Source organism: Schistocerca gregaria, chromosome 3 (genome assembly GCF_023897955.1).
Source record: "Schistocerca gregaria isolate iqSchGreg1 chromosome 3, iqSchGreg1.2, whole genome shotgun sequence".
NCBI lineage: Eukaryota > Metazoa > Arthropoda > Insecta > Orthoptera > Acrididae > Schistocerca > Schistocerca gregaria.
This window is the reverse complement of record NC_064922.1, coordinates 20,836,435-20,862,302: the sequence shown is the minus strand read 5'-3', so window position 1 is coordinate 20,862,302 and position 25,868 is coordinate 20,836,435. Positions and strand designations below refer to the sequence as shown.

General features: G+C 49.3%; 10 non-coding genes across 10 annotated transcripts; all 10 read right to left on the bottom strand.

Annotated features, from left to right (window-relative positions):
- Positions 1-1,345: 1,345 nt before the first annotated feature.
- On the bottom strand, positions 1,346-1,421 carry Trnaa-agc (transfer RNA alanine (anticodon AGC)). Its single transcript has one exon. It is a non-coding gene; the product is annotated as a tRNA-Ala (tRNA).
- A 1,395-nt stretch (positions 1,422-2,816) lies between these two features.
- On the bottom strand, positions 2,817-2,890 carry Trnaa-agc (transfer RNA alanine (anticodon AGC)). Its single transcript has one exon. It is a non-coding gene; the product is annotated as a tRNA-Ala (tRNA).
- Positions 2,891-4,276: 1,386 nt separating this feature from the next.
- Positions 4,277-4,350, bottom strand: Trnaa-agc (transfer RNA alanine (anticodon AGC)). The gene has a single exon. It is a non-coding gene; the product is annotated as a tRNA-Ala (tRNA).
- A 1,397-nt stretch (positions 4,351-5,747) lies between these two features.
- On the bottom strand, positions 5,748-5,821 carry Trnaa-agc (transfer RNA alanine (anticodon AGC)). The gene has a single exon. It is a non-coding gene; the product is annotated as a tRNA-Ala (tRNA).
- A 1,388-nt stretch (positions 5,822-7,209) lies between these two features.
- Positions 7,210-7,283, bottom strand: Trnaa-agc (transfer RNA alanine (anticodon AGC)). Its single transcript has one exon. It is a non-coding gene; the product is annotated as a tRNA-Ala (tRNA).
- Positions 7,284-8,681: 1,398 nt separating this feature from the next.
- On the bottom strand, positions 8,682-8,755 carry Trnaa-agc (transfer RNA alanine (anticodon AGC)). The gene has a single exon. It is a non-coding gene; the product is annotated as a tRNA-Ala (tRNA).
- Positions 8,756-10,152: 1,397 nt separating this feature from the next.
- On the bottom strand, positions 10,153-10,226 carry Trnaa-agc (transfer RNA alanine (anticodon AGC)). Its single transcript has one exon. It is a non-coding gene; the product is annotated as a tRNA-Ala (tRNA).
- Positions 10,227-13,094: 2,868 nt separating this feature from the next.
- Positions 13,095-13,168, bottom strand: Trnaa-agc (transfer RNA alanine (anticodon AGC)). The gene has a single exon. It is a non-coding gene; the product is annotated as a tRNA-Ala (tRNA).
- A 1,397-nt stretch (positions 13,169-14,565) lies between these two features.
- Trnaa-agc (transfer RNA alanine (anticodon AGC)) lies at positions 14,566-14,639 on the bottom strand. Its single transcript has one exon. It is a non-coding gene; the product is annotated as a tRNA-Ala (tRNA).
- A 1,386-nt stretch (positions 14,640-16,025) lies between these two features.
- Trnaa-agc (transfer RNA alanine (anticodon AGC)) lies at positions 16,026-16,099 on the bottom strand. Its single transcript has one exon. It is a non-coding gene; the product is annotated as a tRNA-Ala (tRNA).
- Positions 16,100-25,868: the final 9,769 nt, after the last annotated feature.

The window sequence follows — 25,868 nt, the reverse complement described above, 5'->3', positions numbered from 1 at the left end:
GCACTCCCATTATTCCGCAGACAAACACTACTCTCTATGTATCAGTGAGGGTGTCTTTCAGGTTTCGTGCATTCTGTATCGAATCGTAGTTGGCCACAATGAAAGTGGCACGCATAACGTCGAAAATAGAGTTCAGACACCTCTCTGAGTACGACGAACGTGTTGTCCACCTCTAGACTTCAATGACGTTAAGCCGTGATACCAAAGACAGATCTGCACTCGATGACACCACGATAACAGCCGGTCCCCACACTTACATCTTGCTCTCCTTATGACAGTATACATCATATCAGTCTGTGACGCTGGTTTTGCAACTTCTTGCGTGCGTTTATGTTCGCTGCGACCAACACTTACCATGCACTGACCACAAAACATGGAGGAGCGGGGGCTTGAAACCGAGACCGTTCACACGCTAAGCGAACGATCTGCCAACTGAGCTACAGCTACACACACGACCAAGCCTGGCTATTCTCCATTCTTTGCGACTCTGATGTGCACGGACACGATGGTTGGTTGGTTTGTAGCGGCGAAGGTACCAGAATACAAAGGCGCGGACACGTTCATATACACAAGAGATCCAAGTAGTTTCGATGCTCTGGTATTACGAATGCAAATTCCGTCTGTTTTGAACGTCTTAAATTGAAAGGGCGGTCACAAATTGGTCCATTTCACTCCTTGTCCACAATCACACAGCACCTGAGGTAACAAGCACATCTCAAGCCCCATTGTGCTCTCCATTGTCCATGCCAACTCAGTGCCTCGCTCTTTGCTACTGTGTCAAACTCTTGTCGTCCAACTGCAAAACACTGGGACACAACAAGTTTCCGCTTCCCCTTTGCACTGATCGTACTACGAAACGCTCCCCAAACTTGGCAATCACCCATGCAGATGACTTTTCCGACTTTACACGACGCTCACGCAACGCTCACGCTAGTGACAGCCCTATTTATAGTTCGACGTCGCGCCAAAGCGAATGAGCACATTTCGCCTACGGCTTAGGCCGCTCTTCTAGTGTGGCTGCCCTGTGTCTGCAGGCAGCGAGGGGCTGCAAGCTTTCTGTGTTCGCACCTATATCACCTGTGCTTCCTTGTCAGAGACAGACTATCGCAAAACATACAACTCACTCCATGAATTGATTGCTACGGCATCTGTTATCAGCAGTCACAACCAGCAACACCAGTAGCAGCCGACTGCACGCAAAGAATGGGAACGTGCAGTGGGATTTACGTGAAATCGGCGCAATTGTGGATGCTAATCGTTCGCTTGTATCGGCCTACACACCTCTGCCGGTTGGGAATTATTCCACTTGAATGGCAAGGTGCGCATGTAGGTGTGTTAAAAATTCTGGAGGCGCTGGGTATCGATCCCAGTACCTCTCGCACGCTAAGCGAGCGCTCTACCATCTGAGCTACGCCAACCCCCCCGATAACTAGTAGTGCTACATAGAGTCATATCAACGTCACAGACCCTTGCACTCCCATTATTCCGCAGACAAACACTACTCTCTATGTATCAGTGAGGGTGTCTTTCAGGTTTCGTGCATTCTGTATCGAATCGTAGTTGGCCACAATGAAAGTGGCACGCATAACGTCGAAAATAGAGTTCAGACACCGCTCTGAGTAAGACGAACGTGTTGTCCTCCTCTAGACTTCAATGACGTTAAGCCGTGATACCTAAGACAGATCTGCACTCGATGACACCACGATAACAGCCGGTCCCCACACTTACATCTTGCTCTCCTTATGACAGTATACATCATATCAGTCTGTGACGCTGGTTTTGCAACTTCTTGCGTGCGTTTATGTTCGCTGCGACCAACACTTACCATGCACTGACCACAAAACATGGAGGAGCGGGGGCTTGAAACCGAGACCGTTCACACGCTAAGCGAACGATCTGCCAACTGAGCTACAGCTACACACACGACCAAGCCTGGCTATTCTCCATTCTTTGCGACTCTGATGTGCACGGACACGATGGTTGGTTGGTTTGTAGCGGCGAAGGTACCAGAATACAAAGGCGCGGACACGTTCATATACACAAGAGTTCCAAGTAGTTTCGATGCTCTGGTATTACGAATGCAAATTCCGTCTGTTTTGAACGTCTTAAATTGAAAGGGCGGTCACAAATTGGTCCATTTCACTCCTTGTCCACCATCACACAGCACCTGAGGTAACAAGCACATCTCAAGCCCCATTGTGCTCTCCATTGTCCATGCCAACTCAGTGCCTCGTTCTTTGCTACTGTGTCAAACTCTTGTCGTCCAACTGCAAAACACTGGGACACAACAAGTTTCCGCTTCCCCTTTGCACTGATCGTACTACGAAACGCTCCCCAAACTTGGCAATCACCCATGCAGATGACTTTTCCGACTTTACACGACGCTCACGCAACGCTCACGCTAGTGACAGCCTTATTTATAGTTCGACGTCGCGCCAAAGCGAATGAGCACATTTCGCCTACGGCTTAGGCCGCTCTTCTAGTGTGGCTGCCCTGTGTCTGCAGGCAGCGAGGGGCTGCAAGCTTTCTGTGTTCGCACCTATATCACCTGTGCTTCCTTGTCAGAGACAGACTATCGCAGAACATACAACTCACTCCAGGAATTGATTGCTACGGCATCTGTTATCAGCAGTCACAACCAGCAACACCAGTAGCAGCCGACTGCACGCAAAGAATGGGAACGTGCAGTGGGATTTACGTGAAATCGGCGCAATTGTGGATGCTAATCGTTCGCTTGTATCTGCCTACACACCTCTGCCGGTTGGGAATTATTCCACTTGCATCGCAAGGTGCGCATGTAGGTGTGTTAAAAATTCTGGAGGCGCTGGGTATCGATCCCAGTACCTCTCGCACGCTAAGCGAGCGCTCTACCATCTGAGCTACGCCCACCCCCCCGATAACTAGTAGTGCTACATACAGTCATATCAACGTCACAGACCCTTGCACTCCCATTATTCCGCAGACAAACACTACTCTCTATGTATCAGTGAGGGTGTCTTTCAGGTTTCGTGCATTCTGTATCGAATCGTAGTTGGCCACAATGAAAGTGGCACGCATAACGTCGAAAATAGAGTTCAGACACCGCTCTGAGTAAGACCAACGTGTTGTCCACCTCTAGACTTCAATGACGTTAAGCCGTGATACCTAAGACAGATCTGCACTCGATGACACCACGATAACAGCCGGTCCCCACACTTACATCTTGCTCTCCTTATGACAGTATACATCATATCAGTCTGTGACGCTGGTTTTGCAACTTCTTGCGTGCGTTTATGTTCGCTGCGACCAACACTTACCATGCACTGACCACAAAACATGGAGGAGCCGGGGCTTGAAACCGAGACCGTTCACACGCTAAGCGAACGATCTGCCAACTGAGCTACAGCTACACACACGACCAAGCCTGGCTATTCTCCATTCTTTGCGACTCTGATGTGCACGGACAAGACGGTTGGTTGGTTTGTAGTGGCGAAGGTACCAGAATACAAAGGCGCGGACACGTTCATATACACAAGAGTTCCAAGTAGTTTCGATGCTCTGGTATTACGAATGCAAATTCCGTCTGTTTTGAACGTCTTAAATTGAAAGGGCGGTCACAAATTGGTCCATTTCACTCCTTGTCCACAATCACACAGCACCTGAGGTAACAAGCACATCTCAAGCCCCATTGTGCTCTCCATTGTTCATGCCAACTCAGTGCCTCGCTCTTTGCTACTGTGTCAAACTCTTGTCGTCCAACTGCAAAACACTGGGACACAACAAGTTTCCGCTTCCCCTTTGCACTGATCGTACTACGAAACGCTCCCCAAACTTGGCAATCACCCATGCAGATGACTTTTCCGACTTTACACGACGCTCACGCTAGTGACAGCCTTATTTATAGTTCGACGTCGCGCCAAAGCGAATGAGCACATTTCGCCTACGGCTTAGGCCGCTCTTCTAGTGTGGCTGCCCTGTGTCTGCAGGCAGCGAGGGGCTGCAAGCTTTCTGTGTTCGCACCTATATCACCTGTGCTTCCTTGTCAGAGACAGACTATCGCAAAACATACAACTCACTCCATGAATTGATTGCTACGGCATCTGTTATCAGCAGTCACAACCAGCAACACCAGTAGCAGCCGACTGCACGCAAAGAATGGGAACGTGCAGTGGGATTTACGTGAAATCGGCGCAATTGTGGATGCTAATCGTTCGCTTGTATCTGCCTACACACCTCTGCCGGTTGGGAATTATTCCACTTGCATCGCAAGGTGCGCATGTAGGTGTGTTAAAAATTCTGGAGGCGCTGGGTATCGATCCCAGTACCTCTCGCACGCTAAGCGAGCGCTCTACCATCTGAGCTACGCCCACCCCCCCGATAACTAGTAGTGCTACATACAGTCATATCAACGTCACAGACCCTTGCACTCCCATTATTCCGCAGACAAACACTACTCTCTATGTATCAGTGAGGGTGTCTTTCAGGTTTCGTGCATTCTGTATCGAATCGTAGTTGGCCACAATGAAAGTGGCACGCATAACGTCGAAAATAGAGTTCAGACACCGCTCTGAGTAAGACCAACGTGTTGTCCACCTCTAGACTTCAATGACGTTAAGCCGTGATACCTAAGACAGATCTGCACTCGATGACACCACGATAACAGCCGGTCCCCACACTTACATCTTGCTCTCCTTATGACAGTATACATCATATCAGTCTGTGACGCTGGTTTTGCAACTTCTTGCGTGCGTTTATGTTCGCTGCGACCAACACTTACCATGCACTGACCACAAAACATGGAGGAGCGGGGGCTTGAAACCGAGACCGTTCACACGCTAAGCGAACGTTCTGCCAACTGAGCTACAACTACACACACGACCAAGCCTGGCTATTCTCCATTCTTTGCGACTCTGATGTGCACGGACACGATGGTTGGTTGGTTTGTAGCGGCGAAGGTACCAGAATACAAAGGCGCGGACACGTTCATATACACAAGAGTTCCAAGTAGTTTCGATGCTCTGGTATTACGAATGCAAATTCCGTCTGTTTTGAACGTCTTAAATTGAAAGGGCGGTCACAAATTGGTCCATTTCACTCCTTGTCCACAATCACACAGCACCTGAGGTAACAAGCACATCTCAAGCCCCATTGTGCTCTCCATTGTCCATGCCAACTCAGTGCCTCGCTCTTTGCTACTGTGTCAAACTCTTGTCGTCCAACTGCAAAACACTGGGACACAACAAGTTTCCGCTTCCCCTTTGCACTGATCGTACTACGAAACGCTCCCCAAACTTGGCAATCACCCATGCAGATGACTTTTCCGACTTTACACGACGCTCACGCAACGCTCACGCTAGTGACAGCCTTATTTATAGTTCGACGTCACGCCAAAGCGAATGAACACATTTCGCCTACGGCTTAGGCCGCTCTTCTAGTGTGGCTGCCCTGTGTCTGCAGGCAGCGAGGGGCTGCAAGCTTTCTGTGTTCGCACCTATATCACCTGTGCTTCCTTGTCAGAGACAGACTATCGCAAAACATACAACTCACTCCATGAATTGATTGCTACGGCATCTGTTATCAGCAGTCACAACCAGCAACACCAGTAGCAGCCGACTGCACGCAAAGAATGGGAACGTGCAGTGGGATTTACGTGAAATCGGCGCAATTGTGGATGCTAATCGTTCGCTTGTATCTGCCTACACACCTCTGCCGGTTGGGAATTATTCCACTTGCATCGCAAGGTGCGCATGTAGGTGTGTTAAAAATTCTGGAGGCGCTGGGTATCGATCCCAGTACCTCTCGCACGCTAAGCGAGCGCTCTACCATCTGAGCTACGCCCACCCCCCCGATAACTAGTAGTGCTACATACAGTCATATCAACGTCACAGACCCTTGCACTCCCATTATTCCGCAGACAAACACTACTCTCTATGTATCAGTGAGGGTGTCTTTCAGGTTTCGTGCATTCTGTATCGAATCGTAGTTGGCCACAATGAAAGTGACACGCATAACGTCGAAAATAGAGTTCAGACACCGCTCTGAGTAAGACCAACGTGTTGTCCACCTCTAGACTTCAATGACGTTAAGCCGTGATACCTAAGACAGATCTGCACTCGATGACACCACGATAACAGCCGGTCCCCACACTTACATCTTGCTCTCCTTATGACAGTATACATCATATCAGTCTGTGACGCTGGTTTTGCAACTTCTTGCGTGCGTTTATGTTCGCTGCGACCAACACTTACCATGCACTGACCACAAAACATGGAGGAGCGGGGGCTTGAAACCGAGACCGTTCACACGCTAAGCGAACGATCTGCCAACTGAGCTACAGCTACACACACGACCAAGCCTGGCTATTCTCCATTCTTTGCGACTCTGATGTGCACGGACACGATGGTTGGTTGGTTTGTAGCGGCGAAGGTACCAGAATACAAAGGCGCGGACACGTTCATATACACAAGAGTTCCAAGTAGTTTCGATGCTCTGGTATTACGAATGCAAATTCCGTCTGTTTTGAACGTCTTAAATTGAAAGGGCGGTCACAAATTGGTCCATTTCACTCCTTGTCCACAATCACACAGCACCTGAGGTAACAAGCACATCTCAAGCCCCATTGTGCTCCCCATTGTCCATGCCAACTCAGTGCCTCGCTCCTTGCTACTGTGTCAAACTCTTGTCGTCCAACTGCAAAACACTGGGACACAACAAGTTTCCGCTTCCCCTTTGCACTGATCGTACTACGAAACGCTCCCCAAACTTGGCAATCACCCATGCAGATGACTTTACACGACGCTCACGCAACGCTCACGCTAGTGACAGCCTTATTTATAGTTCGACGTCGCGCCAAAGCGAATGAGCACATTTCGCCTACGGCTTAGGCCGCTCTTCTAGTGTGGCTGCCCTGTGTCTGCAGGCAGCGAGGGGCTGCAAGCTTTCTGTGTTCGCACCTATATCACCTGCGCTTGCTTGTCAGAGACAGACTATCGCAAAACATACAACTCACTCCATGAATTGATTGCTACGGCATCTGTTATCAGCAGTCACAACCAGCAACACCAGTAGCAGCCGACTGCACGCAAAGAATGGGAACGTGCAGTGGGATTTACGTGAAATCGGCGCAATTGTGGATGCTAATCGTTCGCTTGTATCTGCCTACACACCTCTGCCGGTTGGGAATTATTCCACTTGCATCGCAAGGTGCGCATGTAGGTGTGTTAAAAATTCTGGAGGCGCTGGGTATCGATCCCAGTACCTCTCGCACGCTAAGCGAGCGCTCTACCATCTGAGCTACGCCCACCCCCCCCGATAACTAGTAGTGCTACATACAGTCATATCAACGTCACAGACCCTTGCACTCCCATTATTCCGCAGACAAACACTACTCTCTATGTATCAGTGAGGGTGTCTTTCAGGTTTCGTGCATTCTGTATCGAATCGTAGTTGGCCACAATGAAAGTGACACGCATAACGTCGAAAATAGAGTTCAGACACCGCTCTGAGTAAGACCAACGTGTTGTCCACCTCTAGACTTCAATGACGTTAAGCCGTGATACCTAAGACAGATCTGCACTCGATGACACCACGATAACAGCCGGTCCCCACACTTACATCTTGCTCTCCTTATGACAGTATACATCATATCAGTCTGTGACGCTGGTTTTGCAACTTCTTGCGTGCGTTTATGTTCGCTGCGACCAACACTTACCATGCACTGACCACAAAAGATGGAGGAGCCGGGGCTTGAAACCGAGACCGTTCACACGCTAAGCGAACGATCTGCCAACTGAGCTACAGCTACACACACGACCAAGCCTGGCTATTCTCCATTCTTTGCGACTCTGATGTGCACGGACACGATGGTTGGTTGGTTTGTAGCGGCGAAGGTACCAGAATACAAAGGCGCGGACACGTTCATATACACAAGAGTTCCAAGTAGTTTCGATGCTCTGGTATTACGAATGCAAATTCCGTCTGTTTTGAACGTCTTAAATTGAAAGGGCGGTCACAAATTGGTCCATTTCACTCCTTGTCCACAATCACACAGCACCTGAGGTAACAAGCACATCTCAAGCCCCATTGTGCTCTCCATTGTCCATGCCAACTCAGTGCCTCGCTCTTTGCTACTGTGTCAAACTCTTGTCGTCCAACTGCAAAACACTGGGACACAACAAGTTTCCGCTTCCCCTTTGCACTGATCGTACTACGAAACGCTCCCCAAACTTGGCAATCACCCATGCAGATGACTTTTCCGACTTTACACGACGCTCACGCAACGCTCACGCTAGTGACAGCCTTATTTATAGTTCGACGTCGCGCCAAAGCGAATGAGCACATTTCGCCTACGGCTTAGGCCGCTCTTCTAGTGTGGCTGCCCTGTGTCTGCAGGCAGCGAGGGGCTGCAAGCTTTCTGTGTTCGCACCTATATCACCTGCGCTTCCTTGTCAGAGACAGACTATCGCAAAACATACAACTCACTCCATGAATTGATTGCTACGGCATCTGTTATCAGCAGTCACAACCAGCAACACCAGTAGCAGCCGACTGCACGCAAAGAATGGGAACGTGCAGTGGGATTTACGTGAAATCGGCGCAATTGTGGATGCTAATCGTTCGCTTCTATCTGCCTACACACCTCTGCCGGTTGGGAATTATTCCACTTGCATCGCAAGGTGCGCATGTAGGTGTGTTAAAAATTCTGGAGGCGCTGGGTATCGATCCCAGTACCTCTCGCACGCTAAGCGAGCGCTCTACCATCTGAGCTACGCCCACCCCCCCGATAACTAGTAGTGCTACATACAGTCATATCAACGTCACAGACCCTTGCACTCACATTATTCCGCAGACAAACACTACTCTCTATGTATCAGTGAGGGTGTCTTTCAGGTTTCGTGCATTCTGTATCGAATCGTAGTTGGCCACAATGAAAGTGGCACGCATAACGTCGAAAATAGAGTTCAGACACCGCTCTGAGTAAGACGAACGTGTTGTCCACCTCTAGACTTCAAAAACGTTAAGCCGTGATACCTAAGACAGATCTGCACTCGATGACACCACGATAACAGCCGGTCCCCACACTTACATCTTACTCTCCTTATGACAGTATACATCATATCAGTCTGTGACGCTGGTTTTGCAACTTCTTGCGTGCGTTTATGTTCGCTGCGACCAACACTTACCATGCACTGACCACAAAAGATGGAGGAGCCGGGGCTTGAAACCGATACCGTTCACACGCTAAGCGAACGATCTGCCAACTGAGCTACAGCTACACACACGACCAAGCCTGGCTATTCTCCATTCTTTGCGACTCTGATGTGCACGGACACGATGGTTGGTTGGTTTGTAGCGGCGAAGGTACCAGAATACAAAGGCGCGGACACGTTCATATACACGAGAGTTCCAAGTAGTTTCGATGCTCTGGTATTACGAATGCAAATTCCGTCTGTTTTGAACGTCTTAAATTGAAAGGGCGGTCACAAATTGGTCCATTTCACTCCTTGTCCACAATCACACAGCACCTGAGGTAACAAGCACATCTCAAGCCCCATTGTGCTCTCCATTGTCCATGCCAACTCAGTGCCTCGCTCTTTGCTACTGTGTCAAACTCTTGTCGTCCAACTGCAAAACACTGGGACACAACAAGTTTCCGCTTCCCCTTTGCACTGATCGTACTACGAAACGCTCCCCAAACTTGGCAATCACCCATGCAGATGACTTTTCCGACTTTACACGACGCTCACGCAACGCTCACGCTAGTGACAGCCTTATTTATAGTTCGACGTCGCGCCAAAGCGAATGAGCACATTTCGCCTACGGCTTAGGCCGCTCTTCTAGTGTGGCTGCCCTGTGTCTGCAGGCAGCGAGGGGCTGCAAGCTTTCTGTGTTCGCACCTATATCACCTGCGCTTCCTTGTCAGAGACAGACTATCGCAAAACATACAACTCACTCCATGAATTGATTGCTACGGCATCTGTTATCAGCAGTCACAACCAGCAACACCAGTAGCAGCCGACTGCACGCAAAGAATGGGAACGTGCAGTGGGATTTACGTGAAATCGGCGCAATTGTGGATGCTAATCGTTCGCTTGTATCTGCCTACACACCTCTGCCGGTTGGGAATTATTCCACTTGCATCGCAAGGTGCGCATGTAGGTGTGTTAAAAATTCTGGAGGCGCTGGGTATCGATCCCAGTACCTCTCGCACGCTAAGCGAGCGCTCTACCATCTGAGCTACGCCCACCCCCCCGATAACTAGTAGTGCTACATACAGTCATATCAACGTCACAGACCCTTGCACTCACATTATTCCGCAGACAAACACTACTCTCTATGTATCAGTGAGGGTGTCTTTCAGGTTTCGTGCATTCTGTATCGAATCGTAGTTGGCCACAATGAAAGTGGCACGCATAACGTCGAAAATAGAGTTCAGACACCGCTCTGAGTAAGACGAACGTGTTGTCCACCTCTAGACTTCAAAAACGTTAAGCCGTGATACCTAAGACAGATCTGCACTCGATGACACCACGATAACAGCCGGTCCCCACACTTACATCTTACTCTCCTTATGACAGTATACATCATATCAGTCCGTGACGCTGGTTTTGCAACTTCTTGCGTGCGTTTATGTTCGCTGCGACCAACACTTACCATGCACTGACCACAAAAGATGGAGGAGCCGGGGCTTGAAACCGAGACCGTTCACACGCTAAGCGAACGATCTGCCAACTGAGCTACAGCTACACACACGACCAAGCCTGGCTATTCTCCATTCTTTGCGACTCTGATGTGCACGGACACGATGGTTGGTTGGTTTGTAGCGGCGAAGGTACCAGAATACAAAGGCGCGGACACGTTCATATACACAAGAGTTCCAAGTAGTTTCGATGCTCTGGTATTACGAATGCAAATTCCGTCTGTTTTGAACGTCTTAAATTGAAAGGGCGGTCACAAATTGGTCCATTTCACTCCTTGTCCACAATCACACAGCACCTGAGGTAACAAGCACATCTCAAGCCCCATTGTGCTCTCCATTGTCCATGCCAACTCAGTGCCTCGCTCTTTGCTACTGTGTCAAACTCTTGTCGTCCAACTGCAAAACACTGGGACACAACAAGTTTCCGCTTCCCCTTTGCACTGATCGTACTACGAAACGCTCCCCAAACTTGGCAATCACCCATGCAGATGACTTTTCCGACTTTACACGACGCTCACGCAACGCTCACGCTAGTGACAGCCTTATTTATAGTTCGACGTCGCGCCAAAGCGAATGAGCACATTTCGCCTACGGCTTAGGCCGCTCTTCTAGTGTGGCTGCCCTGTGTCTGCAGGCAGCGAGGGGCTGCAAGCTTTCTGTGTTCGCACCTATATCACCTGTGCTTCCTTGTCAGAGACAGACTATCGCAAAACATACAACTCACTCCATGAATTGATTGCTACGGCATCTGTTATCAGCAGTCACAACCAGCAACACCAGTAGCAGCCGACTGCACGCAAAGAATGGGAACGTGCAGTGGGATTTACGTGAAATCGGCGCAATTGTGGATGCTAATCGTTCGCTTGTATCTGCCTACACACCTCTGCCGGTTGGGAATTATTCCACTTGCATCGCAAGGTGCGCATGTAGGTGTGTTAAAAATTCTGGAGGCGCTGGGTATCGACCCCAGTACCTCTCGCACGCTAAGCGAGCACTCTACCATCTGAGCTACGCCCACCCCCCCGATAACTAGTAGTGCTACATACAGTCATATCAACGTCACAGACCCTTTCACTCCCATTATTCCGCAGACAAACACTACTCTCTATGTATCAGTGAGGGTGTCTTTCAGGTTTCGTGCATTCTGTATCGAATCGTAGTTGGCCACAATGAAAGTGGCACGCATAACATCGAAAATAGAGTTCAGACACAGCTCTGAGTAAGACGAACGTGTTGTCCACCTCTAGACTTCAATGACGTTAAGCCGTGATACCTAAGACAGATCTGCACTCGATGACACCACGATAACAGCCGGTCCCCACACTTACATCTTGCTCTCCTTATGACAGTATACATCATATCAGTCTGTGACGCTGGTTTTGCAACTTCTTGCGTGCGTTTATGTTCGCTGCGACCAACACTTACCAAGCACTGACCACAAAACATGGAGGAGCCGGGGCTTGAAACCGAGACCGTTCACACGCTAAGCGAACGATCTGCCAACTGAGCTACAGCTACACACACGACCAAGCCTGGCTATTCTCCATTCTTTGCGACTCTGATGTGCACGGACACGATGGTTGGTTGGTTTGTAGCGGCGAAGGTACCAGAATACAAAGGCGCGGACACGTTCATATACACAAGAGTTCCAAGTAGTTTCGATGCTCTGGTATTACGAATGCAAATTCCGTCTGTTTTGAACGTCTTAAATTGAAAGGGCGGTCACAAATTGGTCCATTTCACTCCTTGTCCACAATCACACAGCACCTGAGGTAACAAGCACATCTCAAGCTCCATTGTGCTCTCCATTGTTCATGCCAACTCAGTGCCACGCTCTTTGCTACTGTGTCAAACTCTTGTCGTCCAACTGCAAAACACTGGGACACAACAAGTTTCCGCTTCCCCTTTGCACTGATCGTACTACGAAACGCTCCCCAAACTTGGCAATCACCCATGCAGATGACTTTTCCGACTTTACACCACGCTCACGCAACGCTCACGCTAGTGACAGCCTTATTTATAGTTCGACGTCGCGCCAAAGCGAATGAGCACATTTCGCCTACGGCTTAGGCCGCTCTTCTAGTGTGGCTGCCCTGTGTCTGCAGGCAGCGAGGGGCTGCAAGCTTTCTGTGTTCGCACCTATATCACCTGTGCTTCCTTGTCAGAGACAGACTATCGCAAAACATACAACTCACTCCATGAATTGATTGCTACGGCATCTGTTATCAGCAGTCACAACCAGCAACACCAGTAGCAGCCGACTGCACGCAAAGAATGGGAACGTGCAGTGGGATTTACGTGAAATCGGCGCAATTGTGGATGCTAATCGTTCGCTTGTATCTGCCTACACACCTCTGCCGGTTGGGAATTATTCCACTTGCATCACAAGGTGCGCATGTAGGTGTGTTAAAAATTCTGGAGGCGCTGGGTATCGATCCCAGTACCTCTCGCACGCTAAGCGAGCGCTCTACCATCTGAGCTACGCCCACCCCCCCGATAACTAGTAGTGCTACATACAGTCATATCAACGTCACAGACCCTTGCACTCCCATTATTCCGCAGACAAACACTACTCTCTATGTATCAGTGAGGGTGTCTTTCAGGTTTCGTGCATTCTGTATCGAATCGTAGTTGGCCACAATGAAAGTGGCACGCATAACGTCGAAAATAGAGTTCAGACGCCGCTCTGAGTAAGACGAACGTGTTGTCCACCTCTAGACTTCAAAAACGTTAAGCCGTGATACCTAAGACAGATCTGCACTCGATGACACCACGATAACAGCCGGTCCCCACACTTACATCTTACTCTCCTTATGACAGTATACATCATATCAGTCTGTGACGCTGGTTTTGCAACTTCTTGCGTGCGTTTATGTTCGCTGCGACCAACACTTACCATGCACTGACCACAAAACATGGAGGAGCCGGGGCTTGAAACCGAGACCGTTCACACGCTAAGCGAACGATCTGCCAACTGAGCTACAGCTACACACACGACCAAGCCTGGCTATTCTCCATTCTTTGCGACTCTGATGTGCACGGACACGATGGTTGGTTGGTTTGTAGCGGCGAAGGTACCAGAATACAAAGGCGCGGACACGTTCATATACACAAGAGTTCCAAGTAGTTTCGATGCTCTGGTATTACGAATGCAAATTCCGTCTGTTTTGAACGTCTTAAATTGAAAGGGCGGTCACAAATTGGTCCATTTCACTCCTTGTCCACAATCACACAGCACCTGAGGTAACAAGCACATCTCAAGCCCCATTGTGCTCTCCATTGTCCATGCCAACTCAGTGCCTCGCTCTTTGCTACTGTGTCAAACTCTTGTCGTCCAACTGCAAAACACTGGGACACAACAAGTTTCCGCTTCCCCTTTGCACTGATCGTACTACGAAACGCTCCCCAAACTTGGCAATCACCCATGCAGATGACTTTTCCGACTTTACACGACGCTCACGCAACGCTCACGCTAGTGACAGCCTTATTTATAGTTCGACGTCGCGCCAAAGCGAATGAGCACATTTCGCCTACGGCTTAGGCCGCTCTTCTAGTGTGGCTGCCCTGTGTCTGCAGGCAGCGAGGGGCTGCAAGCTTTCTGTGTTCGCACCTATATCACCTGTGCTTCCTTGTCAGAGACAGACTATCGCAAAACATACAACTCACTCCATGAATTGATTGCTACGGCATCCGTTATCAGCAGTCACAACCAGCAACACCAGTAGCAGCCGACTGCACGCAAAGAATGGGAACGTGCAGTGGGATTTACGTGAAATCGGCGCAATTGTGGATGCTAATCGTTCGCTTGTATCTGCCTACACACCTCTGCCGGTTGGGAATTATTCCACTTGCATCGCAAGGTGCGCATGTAGGTGTGTTAAAAATTCTGGAGGCGCTGGGTATCGATCCCAGTACCTCTCGCACGCTAAGCGAGCGCTCTACCATCTGAGCTACGCCCACCCCCCCGATAACTAGTAGTGCTACATACAGTCATATCAACGTCACAGACCCTTGCACTCCCATTATTCCGCAGACAAACACTACTCTCTATGTATCAGTGAGGGTGTCTTTCAGGTTTCGTGCATTCTGTATCGAATCGTAGTTGGCCACAATGAAAGTGGCACGCATAACGTCGAAAATAGAGTTCAGACACCGCTCTGAGTAAGACGAACGTGTTGTCCACCTCTAGACTTCAATGACGTTAAGCCGTGATACCTAAGACAGATCTGCACTCGATGACACCACGATAACTGCCGGTCCCCACACTTACATCTTGCTCTCCTTATGACAGTATACATCATATCAGTCTGTGACGCTGGTTTTGCAACTTCTTGCGTGCGTTTATGTTCGCTGCGACCAACACTTACCATGCACTGACCACAAAACATGGAGGAGCCGGGGCTTGAAACCGAGACCGTTCACACGCTAAGCAAACGATCTGCCAACTGAGCTACAGCTACACACACGACCAAGCCTGGCTATTCTCCAGTCTTTGCGACTCTGATGTGCACGGACACGATGGTTGGTTGGTTTGTAGCGGCGAAGGTACCAGAATACAAAGGCGCGGACACGTTCATATACACAAGAGTTCCAAGTAGTTTCGATACTCTGGTATTACGAATGCAAATTCCGTCTGTTTTGAACGTCTTAAATTGAAAGGGCGGTCACAAATTGGTCCATTTCACTCCTTGTCCACAATCACACAGCACCTGAGGTAACAAGCACATCTCAAGCCCCATTGTGCTCTCCATTGTTCATGCCAACTCAGTGCCTCGCTTTTTGCTACTGTGTCAAACTCTTGTCGTCCAACTGCAAAACACTGGGACACAACAAGTTTCCGCTTCCCCTTTGCACTGATCGTACTACGAAACGCTCCCCAAACTTGGCAATCACCCATGCAGATGACTTTTCCGACTTTACACGACGCTCACGCTAGTGACAGCCTTATTTATAGTTCGACGTCGCGCCAAAGCGAATGAGCACATTTCGCCTACGGCTTAGGCCGCTCTTCTAGTGTGGCTGCCCTGTGTCTGCAGGCAGCGAGGGGCTGCAAGCTTTCTGTGTTCGCACCTATATCACCTGTGCTTCCTTGTCAGAGACAGACTATCGCAAAACATACAACTCACTCCATGAATTGATTGCTACGGCATCTGTTATCAGCAGTCACAACCAGCAACACCAGTAGCAGCTGACTGCACGCAAAGAATGGGAACGTGCAGTGGGATTTACGTGAAATCGGCGCAATTGTGGATGCTAATCGTTCGCTTGTATCTGCCTACACACCTCTGCCGGTTGGGAATTATTCCACTTGCATCGCAAGGTGCGCATGTAGGTGTGTTAAAAATTCTGGAGGCGCTGGGTATCGATCCCAGTACCTCTCGCACGCTAAGCGAGCGCTCTACCATCTGAGCTACGCCCACCCCCCCGATAACTAGTAGTGCTACATACAGTCATATCAACGTCACAGACCCTTGCACTCCCATTATTCCGCAGACAAACACTACTCTCTATGTATCAGTGAGGGTGTCTTTCTGGTTTCGTGCATTCTGTATCGAATCGTAGTTGGCCACAATGAAAGTGGCACGCATAACGTCGAAAATAGAGTTCAGACACCGCTCTGAGTAAGACGAACGTGTTGTCCACCTCTAGACTTCAATGACGTTAAGCCGTGATACCTAAGACAGATCTGCACTCGATGACACCACGATAACAGCTGGTCCCCACACTTACATCTTGCTCTCCTTATGACAGTATACATCATATCAGTCTGTGACGCTGGTTTTGCAACTTCTTGCGTGCGTTTATGTTCGCTGCGACCAACACTTACCATGCACTGACCACAAAACATGGAGGAGCCGGGGCTTGAAACCGAGACCGTTCACACGCTAAGCGAACGATCTGCCAACTGAGCTACAGCTACACACACGACCAAGCCTGGCTATTCTCCATTCTTTGCGACTCTGATGTGCACGGACACGATGGTTGGTTGGTTTGTAGCGGCGAAGGTACCAGAATACAAAGGCGCGGACACGTTCATATACACAAGAGTTCCAAGTAGTTTCGATACTCTGGTATTACGAATGCAAATTCCGTCTGTTTTGAACGTCTTAAATTGAAAGGGCGGTCACAAATTGGTCCATTTCACTCCTTGTCCACAATCACACAGCACCTGAGGTAACAAGCACATCTCAAGCCCCATTGTGCTCTCCATTGTTCATGCCAACTCAGTGCCTCGCTCTTTGCTACTGTGTCAAACTCTTGTCGTCCAACTGCAAAACACTGGGACACAACAAGTTTCCGCTTCCCCTTTGCACTGATCGTACTACGAAACGCTCCCCAAACTTGGCAATCACCCATGCAGATGACTTTTCCGACTTTACACGACGCTCACGCTAGTGACAGCCTTATTTATAGTTCGACGTCGCGCCAAAGCGAATGAGCACATTTCGCCTACGGCTTAGGCCGCTCTTCTAGTGTGGCTGCCCTGTGTCTGCAGGCAGCGAGGGGCTGCAAGCTTTCTGTGTTCGCACCTATATCACCTGTGCTTCCTTGTCAGAGACAGACTATCGCAAAACATACAACTCACTCCATGAATTGATTGCTACGGCATCTGTTATCAGCAGTCACAACCAGCAACACCAGTAGCAGCCGACTGCACGCAAAGAATGGGAACGTGCAGTGGGATTTACGTGAAATCGGCGCAATTGTGGATGCTAATCGTTCGCTTGTATCTGCCTACACACCTCTGCCGGTTGGGAATTATTCCACTTGCATCGCAAGGTGCGCATGTAGGTGTGTTAAAAATTCTGGAGGCGCTGGGTATCGATCCCAGTACCTCTCGCACGCTAAGCGAGCGCTCTACCATCTGAACTACGCCCACCCCCCCGATAACTAGTAGTGCTACATACAGTCATATCAACGTCACAGACCCTTGCACTCCCATTATTCCGCAGACAAACACTACTCTCTATGTATCAGTGAGGGTGTCTTTCAGGTTTCGTGCATTCTGTATCGAATCGTAGTTGGCCACAATGAAAGTGGCACGCATAACGTCGAAAATAGAGTTCAGACACCGCTCTGAGTAAGACGAACGTGTTGTCCACCTCTAGACTTCAATGACGTTAAGCCGTGATACCTAAGACAGATCTGCACTCGATGACACCACGATAACAGCCGGTCCCCACACTTACATCTTGCTCTCCTTATGACAGTATACATCATATCAGTCTGTGACGCTGGTTTTGCAACTTCTTGCGTGCGTTTATGTTCGCTGCGACCAACACTTACCATGCACTGACCACAAAACATGGAGGAGCGGGGGCTTGAAACCGAGACCGTTCACACGCTAAGCGAACGATCTGCCAACTGAGCTACAGCTACACACACGACCAAGCCTGGCTATTCTCCATTCTTTGCGACTCTGATGTGCACGGACACGATGGTTGGTTGGTTTGTAACGGCGAAGGTACCAGAATACAAAGGCGCGGACACGTTCATATACACAAGAGTTCCAAGTAGTTTCGATGCTCTGGTATTACGAATGCAAATTCCGTCTGTTTTGAACTCCTTAAATTGAAAGGGCGGTCACAAATTGGTCCATTTCACTCCTTGTCCACAATCACACAGCACCTGAGGTAACAAGCACATCTCAAGCCCCATTGTGCTCTCCATTGTTCATGCCAACTCAGTGCCTCGCTCTTTGCTACTGTGTCAAACTCTTGTCGTCCAACTGCAAAACACTGGGACACAACAAGTTTCCGCTTCCCCTTTGCACTGATCGTACTACGAAACGCTCCCCAAACTTGGCAATCACCCATGCAGATGACTTTTCCGACTTTACACGACGCTCACGCTAGTGACAGCCTTATTTATAGTTCGACGTCGCGCCAAAGCGAATGAGCACATTTCGCCTACGGCTTAGGCCGCTCTTCTAGTGTGGCTGCCCTGTGTCTGCAGGCAGCGAGGGGCTGCAAGCTTTCTGTGTTCGCACCTATATCACCTGTGCTTCCTTGTCAGAGACAGACTATCGCAAAACATACAACTCACTCCATGAATTGATTGCTACGGCATCTGTTATCAGCAGTCACAACCAGCAACACCAGTAGCAGCCGACTGCACGCAAAGAATGGGAACGTGCAGTGGGATTTACGTGAAATCGGCGCAATTGTGGATGCTAATCGTTCGCTTGTATCTGCCTACACACCTCTGCCGGTTGGGAATTATTCCACTTGCATCGCAAGGTGCGCATGTAGGTGTGTTAAAAATTCTGGAGGCGCTGGGTATCGATCCCAGTACCTCTCGCACGCTAAGCGAGCGCTCTACCATCTGAACTACGCCCACCCCCCCGATAACTAGTAGTGCTACATACAGTCATATCAACGTCACAGACCCTTGCACTCCCATTATTCCGCAGACAAACACTACTCTCTATGTATCAGTGAGGTTGTCTTTCAGGTTTCGTGCATTCTGTATCGAATCGTAGTTGGCCACAATGAAAGTGGCACGCATAACGTCGAAAATAGAGTTCAGACACCGCTCTGAGTAAGACGAACGTGTTGTCCACCTCTAGACTTCAATGACGTTAAGCCGTGATACCTAAGACAGATCTGCACTCGATGACACCACGATAACAGCCGGTCCCCACACTTACATCTTGCTCTCCTTATGACAGTATACATCATATCAGTCTGTGACGCTGGTTTTGCAACTTCTTGCGTGCGTTTATGTTCGCTGCGACCAACACTTACCATGCACTGACCACAAAACATGGAGGAGCGGGGGCTTGAAACCGAGACCGTTCACACACTAAGCGAACGATCTGCCAACTGAGCTACAGCTACACACACGACCAAGCCTGGCTATTCTCCATTCTTTGCGACTCTGATGTGCACGGACACGATGGTTGGTTGGTTTGTAACGGCGAAGGTACCAGAATACAAAGGCGCGGACACGTTCATATACACAAGAGTTCCAAGTAGTTTCGATGCTCTGGTATTACGAATGCAAATTCCGTCTGTTTTGAACTCCTTAAATTGAAAGGGCGGTCACAAATTGGTCCATTTCACTCCTTGTCCACAATCACACAGCACCTGAGGTAACAAGCACATCTCAAGCCCCATTGTGCTCTCCATTGTTCATGCCAACTCAGTGCCTCGCTCTTTGCTACTGTGTCAAACTCTTGTCGTCCAACTGCAAAACACTGGGACACAACAAGTTTCCGCTTCCCCTTTGCACTGATCGTACTACGAAACGCTCCCCAAACTTGGCAATCACCCATGCAGATGACTTTTCCGACTTTACACGACGCTCACGCTAGTGACAGCCTTATTTATAGTTCGACGTCGCGCCAAAGCGAATGAGCACATTTCGCCTACGGCTTAGGCCGCTCTTCTAGTGTGGCTGCCCTGTGTCTGCAGGCAGCGAGGGGCTGCAAGCTTTCTGTGTTCGCACCTATATCACCTGTGCTTCCTTGTCAGAGACAGACTATCGCAAAACATACAACTCACTCCATGAATTGATTGCTACGGCATCTGTTATCAGCAGTCACAACCAGCAACACCAGTAGCAGCCGACTGCACGCAAAGAATGGGAACGTGCAGTGGGATTTACGTGAAATCGGCGCAATTGTGGATGCTAATCGTTCGCTTGTATCTGCCTACACACCTCTGCCGGTTGGGAATTATTCCACTTGCATCGCAAGGTGCGCATGTAGGTGTGTTAAAAATTCTGGAGGCGCTGGGTATCGATCCCAGTACCTCTCGCACGCTAAGCGAGCGCTCTACCATCTGAACTACGCCCACCCCCCCGATAACTAGTAGTGCTACATACAGTCATATCAACGTCACAGACCCTTGCACTCCCATTATTCCGCAGACAAACACTACTCTCTATGTATCAGTGAGGGTGTCTTTCAGGTTTCGTGCATTCTGTATCGAATCGTAGTTGGCCACAATGAAAGTGGCACGCATAACGTCGAAAATAGAGTTCAGACACCGCTCTGAGTAAGACGAACGTGTTGTCCACCTCTAGACTTCAATGACGTTAAGCCGTGATACCTAAGACAGATCTGCACTCGATGACACCACGATAACAGCCGGTCCCCACACTTACATCTTGCTCTCCTTATGACAGTATACATCATATCAGTCTGTGACGCTGGTTTTGCAACTTCTTGCGTGCGTTTATGTTCGCTGCGACCAACACTTACCATGCACTGGCCACAAAACATGGAGGAGCGGGGGCTTGAAACCGAGACCGTTCACACACTAAGCGAACGATCTGCCAACTGAGCTACAGCTACACACACGACCAAGCCTGGCTATTCTCCATTCTTTGCGACTCTGATGTGCACGGACACGATGGTTGGTTGGTTTGTAACGGCGAAGGTACCAGAATACAAAGGCGCGGACACGTTCATATACACAAGAGTTCCAAGTAGTTTCGATGCTCTGGTATTACGAATGCAAATTCCGTCTGTTTTGAACTCCTTAAATTGAAAGGGCGGTCACAAATTGGTCCATTTCACTCCTTGTCCACAATCACACAGCACCTGAGGTAACAAGCACATCTCAAGCCCCATTGTGCTCTCCATTGTTCATGCCAACTCAGTGCCTCGCTCTTTGCTACTGTGTCAAACTCTTGTCGTCCAACTGCAAAACACTGGGACACAACAAGTTTCCGCTTCCCCTTTGCACTGATAGTACTACGAAACGCTCCCCAAACTTGGCAATCACCCATGCAGATGACTTTTCCGACTTTACACGACGCTCACGCTAGTGACAGCCTTATTTATAGTTCGACGTCGCGCCAAAGCGAATGAGCACATTTCGCCTACGGCTTAGGCCGCTCTTCTAGTGTGGCTGCCCTGTGTCTGCAGGCAGCGAGGGGCTGCAAGCTTTCTGTGTTCGCACCTATATCACCTGTGCTTCCTTGTCAGAGACAGACTATCGCAAAACATACAACTCACTCCATGAATTGATTGCTACGGCATCTGTTATCAGCAGTCACAACCAGCAACACCAGTAGCAGCCGACTGCACGCAAAGAATGGGAACGTGCAGTGGGATTTACGTGAAATCGGCGCAATTGTGGATGCTAATCGTTCGCTTGTATCTGCCTACACACCTCTGCCGGTTGGGAATTATTCCACTTGCATCGCAAGGTGCGCATGTAGGTGTGTTAAAAATTCTGGAGGCGCTGGGTATCGATCCCAGTACCTCTCGCACGCTAAGCGAGCGCTCTACCATCTGAACTACGCCCACCCCCCCGATAACTAGTAGTGCTACATACAGTCATATCAACGTCACAGACCCTTGCACTCCCATTATTCCGCAGACAAACACTACTCTCTATGTATCAGTGAGGGTGTCTTTCAGGTTTCGTGCATTCTGTATCGAATCGTAGTTGGCCACAATGAAAGTGGCACGCATAACGTCGAAAATAGAGTTCAGACACCGCTCTGAGTAAGACGAACGTGTTGTCCACCTCTAGACTTCAATGACGTTAAGCCGTGATACCTAAGACAGATCTGCACTCGATGACACCACGATAACAGTCGGTCCCCACACTTACATCTTGCTCTCCTTATGACAGTATACATCATATCAGTCTGTGACGCTGGTTTTGCAACTTCTTGCGTGCGTTTATGTTCGCTGCGACCAACACTTACCATGCACTGACCACAAAACATGGAGGAGCGGGGGCTTGAAACCGAGACCGTTCACACACTAAGCGAACGATCTGCCAACTGAGCTACAGCTACACACACGACCAAGCCTGGCTATTCTCCATTCTTTGCGACTCTGATGTGCACGGACACGATGGTTGGTTGGTTTGTAACGGCGAAGGTACCAGAATACAAAGGCGCGGACACGTTCATATACACAAGAGTTCCAAGTAGTTTCGATGCTCTGGTATTACGAATGCAAATTCCGTCTGTTTTGAACTCCTTAAATTGAAAGGGCGGTCACAAATTGGTCCATTTCACTCCTTGTCCACAATCACACAGCACCTGAGGTAACAAGCACATCTCAAGCCCCATTGTGCTCTCCATTGTTCATGCCAACTCAGTGCCTCGCTCTTTGCTACTGTGTCAAACTCTTGTCGTCCAACTGCAAAACACTGGGACACAACAAGTTTCCGCTTCCCCTTTGCACTGATAGTACTACGAAACGCTCCCCAAACTTGGCAATCACCCATGCAGATGACTTTTCCGACTTTACACGACGCTCACGCAACGCTCACGCTAGTGACAGCCTTATTTATAGTTCGACGTCGCGCCAAAGCGAATGAGCACATTTCGCCTACGGCTTAGGCCGCTCTTCTAGTGTGGCTGCCCTGTGTCTGCAGGCAGCGAGGGGCTGCAAGCTTTCTGTGTTCGCACCTATATCACCTGTGCTTCCTTGTCAGAGACAGACTATCGCAAAACATACAACTCACTCCATGAATTGATTGCTACGGCATCTGTTATCAGCAGTCACAACCAGCAACACCAGTAGCAGCCGACTGCACGCAAAGAATGGGAACGTGCAGTGGGATTTACGTGAAATCGGCGCAATTGTGGATGCTAATCGTTCGCTTGTATCTGCCTACACACCTCTGCCGGTTGGGAATTATTCCACTTGCATGGCAAGGTGCGCATGTAGGTGTGTTAAAAATTCTGGATGCGCTGGGTATCGATCCCAGTACTTCTCGCACGCTAAGCGAGCGCTCTACCATCTGAGCTACGCCCACCCCCCCGATAACTAGTAGTGCTACATACAGTCATATCAACGTCACAGACCCTTGCACTCCCATTATTCCGCAGACAAACACTACTCTCTATGTATCAGTGAGGGTGTCTTTCAGGTTTCGTGCATTCTGTATCGAATCGTAGTTGGCCACAATGAAAGTGGCACGCATAACGTCGAAAATAGAGTTCAGACACCGCTCTGAGTAAGACGAACGTGTTGTCCACCTCTAGACTTCAATGACGTTAAGCCGTGATACCTAAGACAGATCTGCACTCGATGACACCACGATAACAGCCGGTCCCCACACTTACATCTTGCTCTCCTTATGACAGTATACATCATATCAGTCTGTGACGCTGGTTTTGCAACTTCTTGCGTGCGTTTATGTTCGCTGCGACCAACACTTACCATGCACTGACCACAAAACATGGAGGAGCGGGGGCTTGAAACCGAGACCGATCACACGCTAAGCGAACGATCTGCCAACTGAGCTACAGCTACACACACGACCAAGCCTGGCTATTCTCCATTCTTTGCGACTCTGATGTGCACGGACACGATGGTTGGTTGGTTTGTAGCGGCGAAGGTACCAGAATACAAAGGCGCGGACACGTTCATATACACAAGAGTTCCAAGTAGTTTCGATGCTCTGGTATTACGAATGCAAATTCCGTCTGTTTTGAACGTCTTAAATTGAAAGGGCGGTCACAAATTGGTCCATTTCACTCCTTGTCCACAATCACACAGCACCTGAGGTAACAAGCACATCTCAAGCCCCATTGTGCTCTCCATTGTTCATGCCAACTCAGTGCCTCGCTCTTTGCTACTGTGTCAAACTCTTGTCGTCCAACTGCAAAACACTGGGACACAACAAGTTTCCGCTTCCCCTTTGCACTGATCGTACTACGAAACGCTCCCCAATCTTGGCAATCACCCATGCAGATGACTTTTCCGACTTTACACGACGCTCACGCTAGTGACAGCCTTATTTATAGTTCGACGTCGCGCCAAAGCGAATGAGCACATTTCGCCTACGGCTTAGGCCGCTCTTCTAGTGTGGCTGCCCTGTGTCTGCAGGCAGCGAGGGGCTGCAAGCTTCCTGTGTTCGCACCTATATCACCTGTGCTTTCGTTGTCAGAGACAGACTATCGCAAAACATACAACTCACTCCATGAATTGATTGCTACGGCATCTGTTATCAGCAGTCACAACCAGCAACACCAGTAGCAGCCGACTGCACGCAAAGAAAGGGAACGTGCAGTGGGATTTACGTGAAATCGGCGCAATTGTGGATGCTAATCGTTCGCTTGTATCTGCCTACACACCTCTGCCGGTTGGGAATTATTCCACTTGCATCGCAAGGTGCGCAAGTAGGTGTGTTAAAAATTCTGGATGCGCTGGGTATCGATCCCAGTACTTCTCGCACGCTAAGCGAGCGCTCTACCATCTGAGCTACGCCCACCCCCCCGATAACTAGTAGTGCTACATACAGTCATATCAACGTCACAGACCCTTGCACTCCCATTATTCCGCAGACAAACACTACTCTCTATGTATCAGTGAGGGTGTCTTTCAGGTTTCGTGCATTCTGTATCGAATCGTAGTTGGCCACAATGAAAGTGGCACGCATAACGTCGAAAATAGAGTTCAGACACCGCTCTGAGTAAGACGAACGTGTTGTCCACCTCTAGACTTCAATGACGTTAAGCCGTGATACCTAAGACAGATCTGCACTCGATGACACCACGATAACAGCCGGTCCCCACACTTACATCTTGCTCTCCTTATGACAGTATACATCATATCAGTCTGTGACGCTGGTTTTGCAACTTCTTGCGTGCGTTTATGTTCGCTGCGACCAACACTTGCCATGCACTGACCACAAAACATGGAGGAGCAGGGGCTTGAAACCGAGACCGTTCACACGCTAAGCGAACGATCTGCCAACTGAGCTACAGCTACACACACGACCAAGCCTGGCTATTCTCCATTCTTTGCGACTCTGATGTGCACGGACACGATGGTTGGTTGGTTTGTAGCGGCGAAGGTACCAGAATACAAAGGCGCGGACACGTTCATATACACAAGAGTTCCAAGTAGTTTCGATGCTCTGGTATTACGAATGCAAATTCCGTCTGTTTTGAACGTCTTAAATTGAAAGGGCGGTCACAAATTGGTCCATTTCACTCCTTGTCCACAATCACACAGCACCTGAGGTAACAAGCACATCTCAAGCCCCATTGTGCTCTCCATTGTCCATGCCAACTCAGTGCCTCGCTCTTTGCTACTGTGTCAAACTCTTGTCGTCCAACTGCAAAACACTGGGACACAACAAGTTTCCGCTTCCCCTTTGCACTGATCGTACTACGAAACGCTCCCCAAACTTGGCAATCACCCATGCAGATGACTTTTCCGACTTTACACGACGCTCACGCTAGTGACAGCCTTATTTATAGTTCG